We start from the raw sequence: 15,554 nt of genomic DNA on the forward strand, positions 1-15,554 counted from the left end.
CAAATTATTTGAATCATTCTAGTCATAAGTATCAGTAGATTTAAAAATTTACACAAGATTTGAAACATTAATCCCACTTGGAAAAAAATATTTAAGGAATTAACTGAGCAAATGTAGAACGATGTACAAAGATGCTCACCGTGCAAATTTTTTTAAGATTAAAAATCAAATGACAAGTAAAGATGGGAACCAACCTAAGTTGGCCCGTGTATAAACTGAAATCGCTGACAGGGTAGTGCACACCAGTAACTGTGTACCTTTACCTTCATCAACTAGCTTCAGTTTTAGTAAGCAAGTTGGTGTTTCCGGGGAAGGGATAAATGTAAATGTAGGCAAACATGGTCAGTGGTGCAGCCCACTTGTCCAAAACCTTTTGCAAAATAAAAAACTGTGACCTTTGACTGTGGTTAGCAGAAATCACAAGGTAGAGTAAGATATGTGTGCATTTGGAGGTTGACAACAGGGAATCATATACATAAATGTGATCTTAGTTACCATACATATATATGTGTTGTTGTTTTAATATCATTTCCTGATTATAAAAATTATATTTACACCTTTACACGCATATGACTTCATTTCTTTCCCTATTTTTGCGTGGCTGTACATAGCTCTGCTGCTGACCCAAGAACAATATTGTGATTCTAAATTTTCTCAAATATGGCCAGGTCATGATGAAAAGCGTAATGTCTATTAAGGTACTAATGCAAATTTCATTATTAAAGTAATCGATCTTGAAATAATGAAACTACCAAAACTAAAAGCATCTTTCACGTTAAATTTTTCACTAGTGCCCCACCAGAGCCAAGGAGCTGTTCATTCACCAAAGGGACTGTGGGGAATAAAGGCGCATTCACCAGCACAAAGGCCCTTTGGCTCAGGGTCTCATGGCCAAAGAAACCTAGGACTGGACGGCTAGGAGCCCTGCTCAAAGGAAGCTCTGGGGACCCAGCATCTTTCTCGGGCTGGGCCTCCGACCTCATCTACACCTGGCTCCACACAGGCTGGTGGAGATTCAGGACACTATGGCCTATGCAGTATTTCCCACACTCTTGAAAGGAAGAACTTCATTCTCAGTCCACATCTCTTACAAAATTGCAAAAGTTGGCATTTATCAAATTGAAAATCAGCAAAAATTCAAACTACCCAGCTACCCTATTTCTTGACTTCAGCCTCTTGTAAAGGATTGTCTACTCTCTGGGCATCACGGATGACGGATGACAATGCAGGAAGCTTCTTGGAGAACACTAGCAAACTCTGCCTCATTTTCTCAGAAGGAATTAAAGTTTTTCCTGGCTTCTCTGACTGAGAAATAAGCCTTGAGTCAGCCACAGAGTCTCAATTTGTAAATAGGATTCTGCCCTAGAATCACAAGACCTTAGCATAAACACCGTTTTCTTTGTATTAACAAATGTTGTCAGGTAAATAAAGATTCCAAAGGTGGGACCTACCTGAAAAATCTGTTCTTACCAACACAAACCCAAAGATCTAACTACTTGGGGAATATTCCCAACAGGATATTGCTAATTAGAGCAGTAAGACTTGGGATGGAGAAGATAAAAAACATTGGAGAAACAGTGCTGTGATTGAGTCAGGCTTTTTAAAAAGAAATTTAGAGGTGTGCCTGGATGACTCAGTCAGTTAAGTGTCAGCCCCTTGATTTTGACTCAGATCATGATCTCAGGGTCATGAGATTGAGCCCCAGGTTGGGCTCTGCACTCAGCAGGGAATCTGCTTGAGATTCTCTCCCTCTCTCTCTGCCTCACCCAAAATAAATAAATCTTTTTTAAAAATTAAAAAAGAAATTTAGAGTCAGCTATAATGCAGTGATTAAGAGCACAGACTCTGGGCCAGATGACCTTGACCCTAAACCTAACCACTCTTCATCTAGTTTCTTCATTTGTAAGGGAGAAATAAAAATGTTATGAGGGTTGTTAGAGGAGTGAGTTTTGTTATGAGGAGTAAGTGAATTAATACATGTGAACCTCCTAAAAAATGATCACCACATTGTTAAGTGTAAATGTAAGCAGTTGATGTTATTGTTATTCTTTATAACATTGATTTACAAAAGTAAACTCATTGCAAGTGACCTATAAAATAAATATTACAAATCTATACAATGGGTGACATAGAAAAAATGGAGACTTACCACATTCCCTCATAGACTAGCACAAGTTCCCTCACAGACCAGCACAGCACTTCTTGCAGAAAAGGGAGAAAGAAGGAACACCTGGGTGGCTCAGTCGGCTGAGCATCTGCTTTCGGCTCAGGTCATGATCCCAGGGTTCTGGGATCAAGCCCCACATCAGGGTCCTTGCTCAGCAGGGAGTCTGCTTCTCCCTCTGCCTGCTACTCCCTCTGCCTGTGCTCTCTCTGTCTCTGACAAATAAGTAAATAAAATCTTTTTTAAAAAGTGGAAAAGAGGGGTGACTGGGTGGCTCAGTGAGTTAAAGCCTCTGCTTTCAGCTCAGGTCATGATCCCAGGGTCCTGGGATCGAGCCCCGCATCGGGCTCTCTGCTTGGCAAGGAGCCTGCTTCCCTTCCTCTCTCTCTGCCTGGCTCTCTGCCTACTTGTGACCTCTGTCAAATAAATAAATAAAATTTAAAAAAAAAAGTGGAAAAGAAAAGTGAGAAGACTGGGGACTCCCTAGGATCTAAAGTGAAAATTTCGAGAAAATCCCATGGAGATAGAAGGTGGTTGGGTTTCAATGTGTACGTGTAGGAAACGGCAGTCTAGAGCTGAAAGGCCTGGGCACCCCAGACCAGGTTTAGGTTTAGACTGGTGAGGAGCATTCTACTTAACCTACCTGAATTTTCACCTGAATTGCCCGTATGAAACGAAAGAATGACAGGGCCAGCTGGAGTCATGAGTGGTCATCAGGAGAGCATTGAAGGGAAGGGGACCAGTGACAGCAGTGGATGCTGACTGGCCAGCCCCTGAGCACATTCCAATACTACTTCCACCCCTTCCTCACCCTCTACACACAAAGGCCTTCACTGTGGAAGTCACTTGTTTCTCAGAACTAGAGAGGAAGTCCAAGTTACTGAGCAGTCCCAGGAGAGCAGCTAAGCCTCATGGCTGGGGAGTAGTGGAAGGCATGTAAAGAACTGCTTGAACCCAGGTCATAAAGCTAAGAAGCCTCCACCCAACACACCCCAACTCTCTGAGAGAGGCTCCCACAGAGCCGGGATCATGCTTCAAGTCTGGCTCTCGTCACCAAACAGGGGAAGCCAGTTGTCCCAAAGTCATGAGTTCACAGGGAAAAATAATGAGATATCTGAAGGGCACAAGCACTAAGTATGAAAAGCAGAAAAGCTAAACACATTATGATGTAAGAATTAGCATTAATGGAATAGGAAAAGACACAACAATTTAACATAACGATAAAAAAGAACATACCCAAAGAGATAAGAGAGGATATTGGAAACATTAAGCAGAAATAAGCAGTTATTAAAAAGAAAAAAAAAAATGGAATCACTGGGTATGAAAGTTTGTAACTAAAAAACACCAGAGAGGAGATGAATAGAAGGAAAATACAGCAGGAAAATTAATCAATGAGCTTTGAAAGATCAGGTTTAGGAACTCTTTCTCTGAAAACATCAGTGAAACAGGGAAAAGAATAAGAAAGTGGATATTAAAAAGCTTATAAGACAGAAGTGTGAGTGTCAGCATGGACACAATTGGATTATCAAAAGAAGAGAAAAAAACTGAGTGGGGATATTTGGAGAAATGATACATTAAATTTCTCAGATACAGAGATTAAAGATTTCAGACTGAGGTGGCTCAAAGAATGTTAAGAAGGATGTCTTGAGGGAGGGGAAAAATGACTTAGGTATGTTTTATTGAAATTAAATAACATCACAGAAAAAGAAAAAAATCTAAGAGCTTCAAGAGGAAAAATGTACATCACTGACAAAGGAAAACAGATCAGGTTATACCCAATATCTCAACAGAAACAGTGGATGCCCCATAAAATGGGGACTTCAAATCAAGAATTTTATATCCAGCTAAACTCTCATTTAAATGCAAAGATTAAGGGGTGCCTGGGTGGCTCAGTGGGTTAAGCCTCTGCCTTCAGCTCGGGTCGTGATCTCGGGGTCCTGGGATCGAGCACCACATCAGGCTCTCTGCTCAGCAGGGGGCCTGCTTCTCCCTTCTCTCTGCCTGCCTCTCTGTCTACTTGTGATCTCTCTCTCTGTCAAATAAATAAATAAAAATTTTAAAAAATTTTAAATGCAAAGATAAAATAAAGATATTCTCAGGAATGTAAAACTCCATAATGTCTCTCAAAATACCTGCAAAAATATTCCATCAAAAACAAATAGTTATGAAGTCAATAAAAGATACAGGAAGTTAGGTTGAAAAACTTTAAGTCGATTACCCAAATGTGGAATTAATCAGAAGAATGGAGATATATTTAAATCTGTCTTTTCTTCTTTCTTCATTTTCCATATATTTGTATTTATAAGCTACACACACTCAGACAAATACACATTGTTTTCCTAATTAAAATTCCTGATGATACTGATGGGGTGGGAGTGGGGGAATGAAGATAAAGACTGGGAAGATATCAGATGGAAGTAAGCTTATGCTAATGTAAATATGTATTCCAGGGAAGTCATAAGTATTGGCAAGCTAAAGAAACTGATAGGGATAAAATCATAGGCATAATCATGAGAGGTTAATGATAAACACCAGAATAATAAAAAATAGACTGTAAATTTTAAATGAACAGAAGAAAAATTATTCCAATGAAACATAAGAAAGGAGAAAGTGAACAAATAAAAAAAAGTTAAGTGAAGGGGGAGTGCCTGGGTGGCTCAGTGGGTTAAAAAGTTAAGTGAAGGGAAATGGTAAAAACAAGCAAACAAACAAACAAACAAAAAAAACAGACAAATAAATTGTAACCTAAAATAATTACAAAATTAGTAAATAAATGTTTGTACAAAAATAACATTGTGACTTTGAAGTAAAACAAAGTTTTCTTATCTCTTTTAAAGAATCTTCTTTTTAAAAAGATTTTATTTATTTGAGAGAGATGGAGAGCTAAGGGGAGCTTGCAGGGAGGGGAGAAGGCAGAGGGAGAGGGCCAAGAAGACTCCCCGTTGAGCAGAAAACCCAACATTAAGACCCTGGGATCACGCCTGAACCACCCTGGTGCCCCAACAAAGATTTCTTAAATGAGACACAAATCATAATAGAGAAAATTGATATATTGTTAATTTATTAAAATTAAGAACTTCATGAATCAAAAGACATCATTTAACAGAGTGCAAATGCAACTTACAGAAGGGAGAAGATAATGGTAATACATGTAATTGACCCAGACCTCATTTCTAGGCCTTAATATTTTTATAAATCAATAAAACTAGACAAAGGCTCAGTAGAAAAGTGGACAAAAGACTTGGGTTGCACTTCACACACACTAATGACCAGGAATTATATGAAGAGATGCTCAATTAAATTTATTAGCAGAGAGAATTAGCAGAGAAATACAAAACTCCACTACATACCACCATGCTAAAATTATAAAAGCAGAAAATGCCAAGAGTTGTTAAAACTGTAGAGCCACCAGATCCCTCATACATTGCTGATGGGAGAACAAATTTGTACAACTAAAAATTTCTTAGTGGTATCTACTAAGGTTGAACATGCCTTATGACCTAGCAAATCTGTTTCTAGGTATATACCCAAGAGAAATGTAAATACTTGTCCAACGTGTGCACCAGAAGACATGCACTAGAACGTTCATAGCAGCCCACATAGTAACAGCAAAACTCAGGAAATCATCAAATGCCCAACAACTAAGGAGATAAATACACTGTGTATTTACACAATGAAAGTCTATGCAGTAATGAACATGAACAATCAAATATCTACACAACAATGTAGATTGATCCCACAAACATAATACAAACAAAAGACAGATCCATTTGGAGTAAAGTACAAAAACAGGTCAAATTAATCCCTGCTCTTATAAGTCAGGATAATGGTTTCCCTTGAGGGATAATGACTGAGAGAGAGCACAAGGGAACTTCTGGAGTGCTGATAATGAACTTGGGGCTTTACATGGATGCGATCTTTCTTGTGAAATTCTTTGAGCTCTTAATTTTTTCATATATGTTTTCCGTGTGTATATTGAACTTCAGAAAAAAATTAAATATATAAATAAGGATAACTCACTAATTATAAGACAGAAACACTAACACTGGATTTTTTTTTTTTTTTACAAATTCTGCATGTGTTGTCCATGTGTTGCTAAATAAAGACATATTTTAAAAAGAAATTCATAAAAGTTGAAAATAAGGAACCAAAAAATAGCAGACAAATACTAAAAGCAGGATAGCAATTTCAATTGAATAGAACAGAATGTAAGGTGTCAAATAACATGAGAAGGAAAGGTGAATATTACATATCTTGGTTAAAAAAATAAGGTAAGAAAATACAATGCTAATACACATGTAGGCCCCTAAAAATATAGTCTCGAAATATATAGAGCAACAACTGAAAGAATTACAGGGAAAGATAAACAGTTAGAGCTGGAGAATGTCACATGTCTATTTTGGAAACTAAGAGATCAAGCAGATAAAAATAGGCAAGAAGTAAACAATTTGAGTAACATTATAAATAAGCTCACACTAACACATTTATACTCAACAAAGAGGCAATATAAATTTTGTGACATGTCATTTCTGCTCACATCTCACTGGCAAGATCTGAATTAAATGACCAAAACTAACAGAAAAGAGGCTGAGAAATACTCATGCATGGGCCCTACATAAAATTGAAGGATTTATTACTAAGGAAAAAAAAAACCCCACACAATACAATACAAATGATTAACAAAACTGTTCTTTTACAAATACTAATACAATAGGCCTCTAGCAAGTTTTATCAAAAGGGAAAAGAGACAGAACATCGAAATAAAGTACTATCACATAATTGATAGTTTTTTAAAAGAATTGTATAAAGACCTAATGATCAAAACTGAAAAACCTCAAAAAATAGACAAAAATTGGTAAAAACCCAAAATACTGAAATTAACATAAGAAGAAATGCATAAATTAAAGATACCCATAGATTTCAAAAAACTGAAAAGGAAATCAACGACATTCATCCTTTTAAAAGCCCATATCTACATGGCCTTATAAGTGAGCTTCACTAAATTTTATAAGAATAAATAATTTTTTTATACATTTTTACAGAAAAAAATAAATAACACCCATCCTACTCATTTTAATAAAAGCTCATATCAACTGGATGCTCAAATTAGATAATAGTAGTACAAAAAGAGCATTCGTATATAAATATAGATACATGTTTGTACACAAAATATTCACAAATAAAATTCAACTGCTTACTTTAAAAAAAAAAAACTAATGAACTCTGATCAAACAGGGTTTTATTCAAGGAATTCAAGAATGATTTCAATCAGAAAATTCTATCAATGCCATTCTCTGTATTTGTGGATCAAGGGGGAAAAACTACATGGTCATCTGAGTAGCTTCAGAAAATGCATTTAATTCAGCCCAACATCTAGCGATGGTTCTTAAAACATCAAAAAAGTGGTGTTGAAAAAGAAAAACCAAAGCTATTGTTCCTTCCGAATGAAATGATGACCTGAATAGAAATTTCAACAGAAGGAACCGTCCTGGAAATTAATAAGGGAGCTAAGGTAGGTACTAGAATACAAAGCAACAGCTTTCTTTTATAACACCAAAAATAAATTTAAATTTAAATTTAAACACCATTCCTGTGGCAACATAAATTGTAGATGATCTAGGAGTCTTCTTAATGAGGAATGCACAAATCATTTATGGAGACACAAATCTCTGGCAAAGGACATTAAAGAAGGCCAAATAAATGCAAAGAACACCGTGGTTGTATGTGGAGAACGTTAACATTATATGACAGTTGCCTGCACATTAATTATAGATTTAATAAGATGACAAAAATGCCAGATAAATTTTTAGGAGCGTCGCATACTGATTTTAAAACAGATGTGGAAAAATACAAGACAAAAATAGCTAGAGGGTTTTCAAAAAAGAACAGCATGAGGGCAGAGCAGGGATGAGGGTTGTTCGTGGAGGGGGAACTTCCCCCAACAGATACTGAAATTTACTAAGTAGCAATGATAATGATGAAAAGAGTTGATGAAGATGATGAGGATTTTTTCGTGCAGTTAAACATCCTTCCCATTACTCTTCATTTCTTGCTGCATCTCTTAGCTTCCACCTGGGATCATTTTCTTTTTAGAAGAACATCCTTTGTATACTTTTCAGTTCAAGCTAACGACAAACGCTCTGTTTTTTCTGAAAAGACCTTTATGTCACTTTCATTTTTATACTTTAATTTTGCTAGATATTGCTGGAACTTAAAGTAAATACTAATTCTCTCTTTACCATTTGAAACATATTATCTTATTGACTTTCATTATTTTTGTTTAAAAGTAAACTATCGGGACGCCTGGGTGGCTCAGTTGGTTGGACGACTGCCTTCAGCTCAGGTCATGATCCTGGAGTCCCGGGATCGAGTCCCGCATCGGGCTCCCAGCTCCATGGGGAGTCTGCTTCTCCCTCTGACCTTCTTCTCGCTCATGCTCTCTCTCACTGTCTCTCTCTCAAATAAATAAATAAAATCTTTTAAAAAAAAATAAAAAAATAATAAAAAAATAAAAGTAAACTATCAGCAATAGAAGACCCAGGTTTTACGTTATTGAAAATTATAAAATTCAAGAGTGCTTATTTAAAAAAAGAATATAAATTATTAATACAAAGTTAGGTTCAAAATTGAATATTTATTTACAATAAGAAAAGAAATCACAAAAAAATACAAATTTGTAAAATCTAAAAATACTGCAAGCATCAGAAATCTAGAGAAACAAAATGATGTTATTACTTACCTATTTGACAAAACCCTATAACACTTTCCCTCATTTTTTTTTGCAATAAGTTCTTTGATGTCTCTTCATATGGTAACTCTTTTTAAGAGTAAAGTTTCCTCTAGCATGTTTGAACTTTATTTTTTGTTACCAATTGTTTATAAAACTTGCTTTAGCATCACCCTGTGTAAGTAATGCGAGAACAAAAATTTTATAATGTTGTCAAAGTTGGGAAAATCCATATCAAGTTTCTTTCATATATGAGCTGTAAGATTTGGAAGAATATTCTATACACTTGCTTCTGGCTTCTGTATGCCTCAACTCTTTTGTCTGCTTGCTTGTTTTCTCTACTACTCACATACTTGCCGCCTGGCCACCATAAGCGTACTTATGCTAAGATGCTACCTTTAACCTTATATCTTTGTGTCATGGCAAGTCATCATAACCAGCAGGAAAGAGTACTACTGAAAACAGTTCATGTATTATAATGGTATATGTGAAAGTGACCAAGAACCACATAATTATATTTTACTAAACCAAAAGAGATGAATTCCCAGGTCAACTTCCTTTTTTTAAAAATTTTATTAAATTGAGAGAGCGAGCAAGAGAGAGAGAGATAGCAAAAGACAGTATGAGCAGGGGCAGGGAAGAGGGAGAAGCAGGCTCCCCATTCAGCAGGGATCCCCACTCAGGGCTCAATCCCATGACACTGAGATGATGGTCTGAGCTGAAGGCAGACATTTAGCTGACTGAGCCCTGCAGGTGTCCCCTCAACTTCCCTTTGATGTGATCTCCAAAAATCCTGGAACAACTTTAATACCATCCATCATGGTAGCTAATATATAGCAGGAAAATGGAGTTAAAAAAAAAAAGGCAGTCAATCAATTGATATTAAAATATTTTACTAGGGGGCGCCTGGGTGGCTCAGTGCATTAAGCCTCTGCTTTTGGCTCAGGTCATGATCCCAGGGTCCTGGGATCGAGCCCCACATTGGGCTCTCTGCTCAGCGGGGAGCCTGCTTCCCCTCTCTCTGCCTACTGTTCTGCCTGCTTGTGATTTCTCTCTCTATCAAATAAATAAATAAAATCTTTGAAAAAAATATTTTACTAGTATGTTTTTTAAAAACCTATGATCATGATGCCTCAGAAGGCACCATGTGAGTGAGGAGCCTGGAATTTCAACTTCATTGGTGTCACAGAAATCCATCCCTGGCAGTCTATTTTATTGTTGCTCTTTCCTTCTTTTTTTGCTTCTTAGAAGTCTTTCCTTTGTTTTTTCTTTCTACCAGTGTTACTCTACTGTGCCTAAGTGTGGTTTTTTTAAAGTTTATCCCGCATAGAGTTTTTAGGACTTCTTAAATATGCGGCTTGATGTTTTCATTAGTTTTAGAAAATCCTCAACCACTGTCTCTTCAAATATTATTCCTGTTTCATTCTCCCTGTGCTCTCCTTATGGTACTCTAATTAGGCGTATTTTAGAATATCTCAGTTTATCTACTATGTTTGTTATAATATGTTCTGTGCTTTTCATCCTTTCATCTTCCCATGCTTCAGTAGAGGTATTTTCTTCTAACCTATCTTCCAGTTCACAAATTCTCTCTTCAGATGTGTGTAATCTGATGAGTTAATTGTGGTTATTGTAATTTTCAGTTTTAGAATTTTTATTTGAATCCTTTTTTCATAATTTCTAGTTCTGTGACAAAATTCACAATCTTATCTATTATTTCTTTGAACAGAGTAAGTAAATTTCTTTCAGAGTCTATATTCTGATAGCTCAATTTCCTGGATTAACTATGGGTCTGTTTCTATTATCTATTGCTTCTCTTGCTTTTTTCCCCCACTGAGTTTTATTATCTTTTCATATGCTCATTTTTTATTGAGTCCTTGATATTATGAAAAATTAGAGACATAGAATAATTTTTCAGCCTGGGATACTCTTACCTTCCTGCAACTGGATTTATATTGCTTTTGAAAATCTTCTGGGATTCACTAGCAAAAAAATGCAACACTTAAATACAATGCCAGAGATTAAGATTAGTGAAGGCTGGACTGGCCAGTTTATTTCTGGTTTACTATTTCTCCCAGGGATTATCCTTTTAAAATCCTGACTCAAGGTTAGGAAGGTTACTAGGTTTCCTCTTCCTTAGTAGTTCTGAGTTCTATCTCCTCAGAGCTATTGAGAGCTTTTCCCACTTCTTGCCTTTCAGCCACCCCTTCCGGGATGGAAAGATGCCTCTAGAAAAAAGCTCTTCAAATCCAGGTTCATTCGGAATTTCTTCTCCCATATCTTGTTCTTACATTCTTATGCTTCTTCTTATGTTCTTATGCCTTGATAGCTCTCTGATAAATTTCAACAGATGTTTAAAAAAATACAAGTTTTGTCTAGCTTTTCCACTCATTGTTAATGAGAGGAAAGATACAAATCACTTAGTTTATATTCCCAGAAGTTCAACTCCTCCAAAGCCAAACTTGTTGCCAGGCAATCCAAAACTTGTGAGTATGTAGACATGCCCCTCCAAGCTCTATTCACAGAAACTAAAGACTTTGAGCAGATGGATTTCATGAAATTGTTAACCAGCTTCTGGAAACTTAAAAGAGTCTTATTGTTTATATTATCATTGATTAAGTCATTGAATCCTTTTAAAATAGAAATTCGGGCCACCATTCCTAAGCAAATTTCTGGTGTCAAGGTTTTCTCTTATCCACAGAAAAATAAGCTAGGATTCTCAAAACCAAACAGAACTTGAGATGAATATCACACACCCTAAGCTTATCATCTAAGGCTTTGTTTGACCTCCTCTTCAATGTGCAGTGCTTCCACACTCAAGAGATCCCAGACTCTGAGCATCTCATCTACCAGAAGGAATCTAGTGCAGTCCTCATTCATTCAATCTTTTTCTTGCATAGGGAATATCAGCCAACATGTTCTCTCTCTCTCTCTCTCTCTCTCTCTCTTTGACTCCCTCCCCACCTATCTGCTGCAGCCCAGGATATATACATTTAATTAATTCAGCTTTACCTCCAACCTGTAAATAGTAGAAGAAGTGTCAGATTTATATGTTGGATAAATAACAAAGATTTTCCCGGGAGATTCCATCCTGGTGAAAAAGGGTAACTATAATTTTCAGCTGTGAGTAATTGTACATAATATAATCCTAAATGATTTTTCTTCTGTAATTTCATTAGAGTTTAGAAATTTAATTAGATTTTGAATCACTCTGAAATAAAGTAGCAAAACACCGAGAGACTGAGAGCGGTGGTTATTTTGTCCTTTGAGGCCACATTCTTGGTCTCAAATTGGCATGTCTTCATTAGGAGGAAGTTTGCAGAACTTCTTGATATATTATTGTCTTTCAGAATGGACTCCGAATAGGTCTTTGGAGAGCATTAGAAGAGTACACAATTATTATGCACACTCTTCTTGAGGTTTAAGATCATCTGCCTTGCATATACTTAATAAAAATATGTCTCTGAAGTTGTTTGAGAAACTGTGGAGATAGGAAAGATGTTCCTTGAATGCCCCAATGCTGTTCCTGGATTATTAGCAACTACCTGTACATTATGATGCAGTGAGGGGCTGTTTGCTTAACTTTAATGATTATGTAAGGTTTATGGTTATTTTTATTGCTACAACATATGAACTGTCATGGTGGCTGTAATTAGAGGCAAGCTAAAGCGCTACAGTTACAGTCCTCTGGGACTGGGGAGAAACTACTTCCTTCCTATCAACTTGGCCTCTGTGCAAGAGTTGGCACAAAAAAAAAAAAAAAGAATCAAACTGAATGAAGAGTTCTTACCTCAAAATGGGTTATGACACAGAAAAAATGAAAAGAACATGAAAACTTGAAGCCAACAGCTTGCACCTAACGAAGCTGCAAAGAAGCAATCTTCTGTTCCCTGAAATATCCTCATTTGTTGAATTCTCTGAAGGACTGTTGCCCACATCTTATCCCGAAGGCTGTCCAAGTAGCACGTTGATGGCGGAAACGTGCTAGGGCTTCCGCTTGTGTCTGCCACCCTGCTGCTGTCTCTACCCAAATATCCTCCACTGGGGCTGAGAGCCTTGGGACAGACTGAAATGTATAGAGAAAGCAGCCCGCAGGCTCTTGGAGCTCTGTAGGAGTCCGTGGGTTGCAGGAAAGATAACGTCAGAACCACCAAGAGATAAAATGAGTCAGACGATCCAGTACTGTCAGTCTGAAGAAGGTGGGACAGTTTGGCTGGGAAGCTGAAGACACAATTATGGACTCAGGGGAGCTGAGATTTCCATGGCGTGAATAGGAGGGTCCAAGGGGCAGTGGGATGAAAGCAAGAGGAGAGGGATTCTGCTGAAAGGAAAGCCATGGGAGCAGCTCCAGAGGACGCTGGGGTGAGAGAATGGAAACCTAGGCTTGTTGGGATCAGAGCTGCAGAATTGAGATAGTCCGGGCAGTGGCAGACCCAGGAAAACATGGCTCCAGGCTCTGCCCTCACCCAAGCCATGGTGGTCCGTTTCCTGCCTTCTCTTCTAGATTGTGAGTTCTCTGAGCAACTGGGATGTATCAGATCCTTTTTTGTTTCCATGGCACACACACAGCAATTCCTGGAGTACAACAGTTTCAATGACGAATGAATGAATGAGTGAACAAATGAACAGGATCAGGATGTAGCAAAGAGAAGCCAAAGCCTCTGCTGTAAGTGGAATCTGACAGACGCTCAGCGTTTGCCCTTGGATAGCAAACCAATATGGGGTATATGGTGGCCCTCCTTGAGAAGGTGAGCTGGTAATTCTTAACAAAAGTGTTCAACATGGTTTTGCTCTTTGACATGCAAACTGCACTGTTGGAGTTGTTTTCTAAGAAAACAACCTCAAAGATGGAAAGTAGCCCTATGCACCAGTATACCTCTAACAATGAAAAATTAGAAATAACCCGAGTGCTCAAAGAGGAACATACCAAACCAGGATACACACACTTGATGGGATATAGGATATAGTGCAACTAGTAACAGTAATTTTTACTAAGTAATGATATGGAAAAGCCCACTGGAGGAGAAAACAGTATACAAAATTTGTTTAAACAGCATGATTACAAAAACACACAGAGGAAAAGACTGTCAGGAAGCATATCAAAATGACAAGAATAGCTGTGTGGACTATAAGCCTACGGGAGAATCAATGTCTCCTCCTCCCAACTTTTTCTGTGTTTTCCAAACTTTCATTAATGCCACAGCAGTGGTCCCACTTCTAGAAGAGCCCCCATCCTCGTCCACGTCAGTAGCCCCCACAAGCCTGCCAACCCGCAGGCCCAGCCGACAAGCAGGCTCTTCTTGGCGAGAGTTTCCCAGGAGAATTTCTGGTGAGATTTTCACAGGAGAATTGTCTCCCGAGTTCAGCAACCCATACCCCTATCCCCATCTGGTGACTTCTGCTCACAAAAACCTAAATCCCTCCGTGTTGAAAATGTACAGCAGCTCGAAATCACGGAACTGAATGAAGCTTTAGGCATTTTTTCCTCACTTTCAAGATTTTATTCCATTTTATTTTATGCAAGTCACCAAGGCTCCATTTGTGTCAAACTTCTGCTTTGGTCCCAATCGGGACAATTATCTACCACTTATCTGCATCCTCCTGTCATTTCCACTGGAATTTAGTGTTTTCATCACATCCTGTTCGGAGCTTCGCCGGCTTCTGAGCAGTTGGGAAGAGGTTTCTCTAGGGTCAGACATCATCTTCGAGCTCCGCTCTGGTGCTTCCAGGGGCCGCCTTATCCCTCGCTCTGCTCGGAGGTTTGCCTCACCAATTACCTGAGCTCTAAGCCGCCCACCCTCTCCTCGGGCCCTTTACTTCGTGAGGAACCCAGAGACAGAAACAGTGGGTACCAGGGGAGCCAATGGAAGGAACACGATAGTGAGTCAATTGTGAGCGCTAATTAAAGTTGGGGGTTGGGGGAACACTAAGGGATGATGCAGAGCCCACACTCAAAACTAGACAGGCAGGAAGAAATGAGCATTGTTGGGCTGGAGAAACAGCTCTCTGGGAAAAAAAAAAAAAAAGAGAGAGAGAGAGAGAGAGAGAGAGGGAGGGAGAGAGAGGAAGCTGAGCCATGACCTAAGGGTCTGGGGTTGACCCTGGGAGTCCAGGCTGTTCCTGGGGCCCAAAGAGGAGTCCTGGGCTTGAGAGTGTTCAGTGCTGGCTCTGAGCTCTGGCTCGCTTCTTACCAGATGTGTCTAGGTGAAGCAGAATGAGTCATGGTTGTCCCACAGGGTTGTCAGGAGCAGTGCCCAGCCAAAAGGGGAGGCAGCCACGCACACGGTTAGAGGCCAAACTGCCTGAAGCCCTGTCTCCACACCCGCACTTACATACTGTGTCATCTAAGGCAAGCCCTATAATGTCCCTGGGCCTCAGTTTCTGCATCTGTAACCTCAGGGTGATGGTCACAGTGAGCTGACATGTGACAATGAGGACTGCACCTGCCACACGTTGATGCCCACTCGCTAAGCCGGGACAGCGTCTGGCATGTGATAGGAACACCTGAGGCCTCACTGGCTTCCAACTGCCTCAGAAGCAGGAAACACCTGTGCTTCTTTCTTCCTGGTTACTTCTGGTCCCAAATCCAGCTGGGTTTGGTTCGGCCCACTTATGCACTCCCACCTTCCCAAGGTGGGAAGCTCCAGCTCCACGATGGCCCATCAG

The sequence above is a fragment of the Enhydra lutris genome, unplaced genomic scaffold (assembly GCF_002288905.1).
Source record: "Enhydra lutris kenyoni isolate GAN:26980312 unplaced genomic scaffold, ASM228890v2 scaffoldscaffold12, whole genome shotgun sequence".
Lineage (NCBI taxonomy): Eukaryota > Metazoa > Chordata > Mammalia > Carnivora > Mustelidae > Enhydra > Enhydra lutris.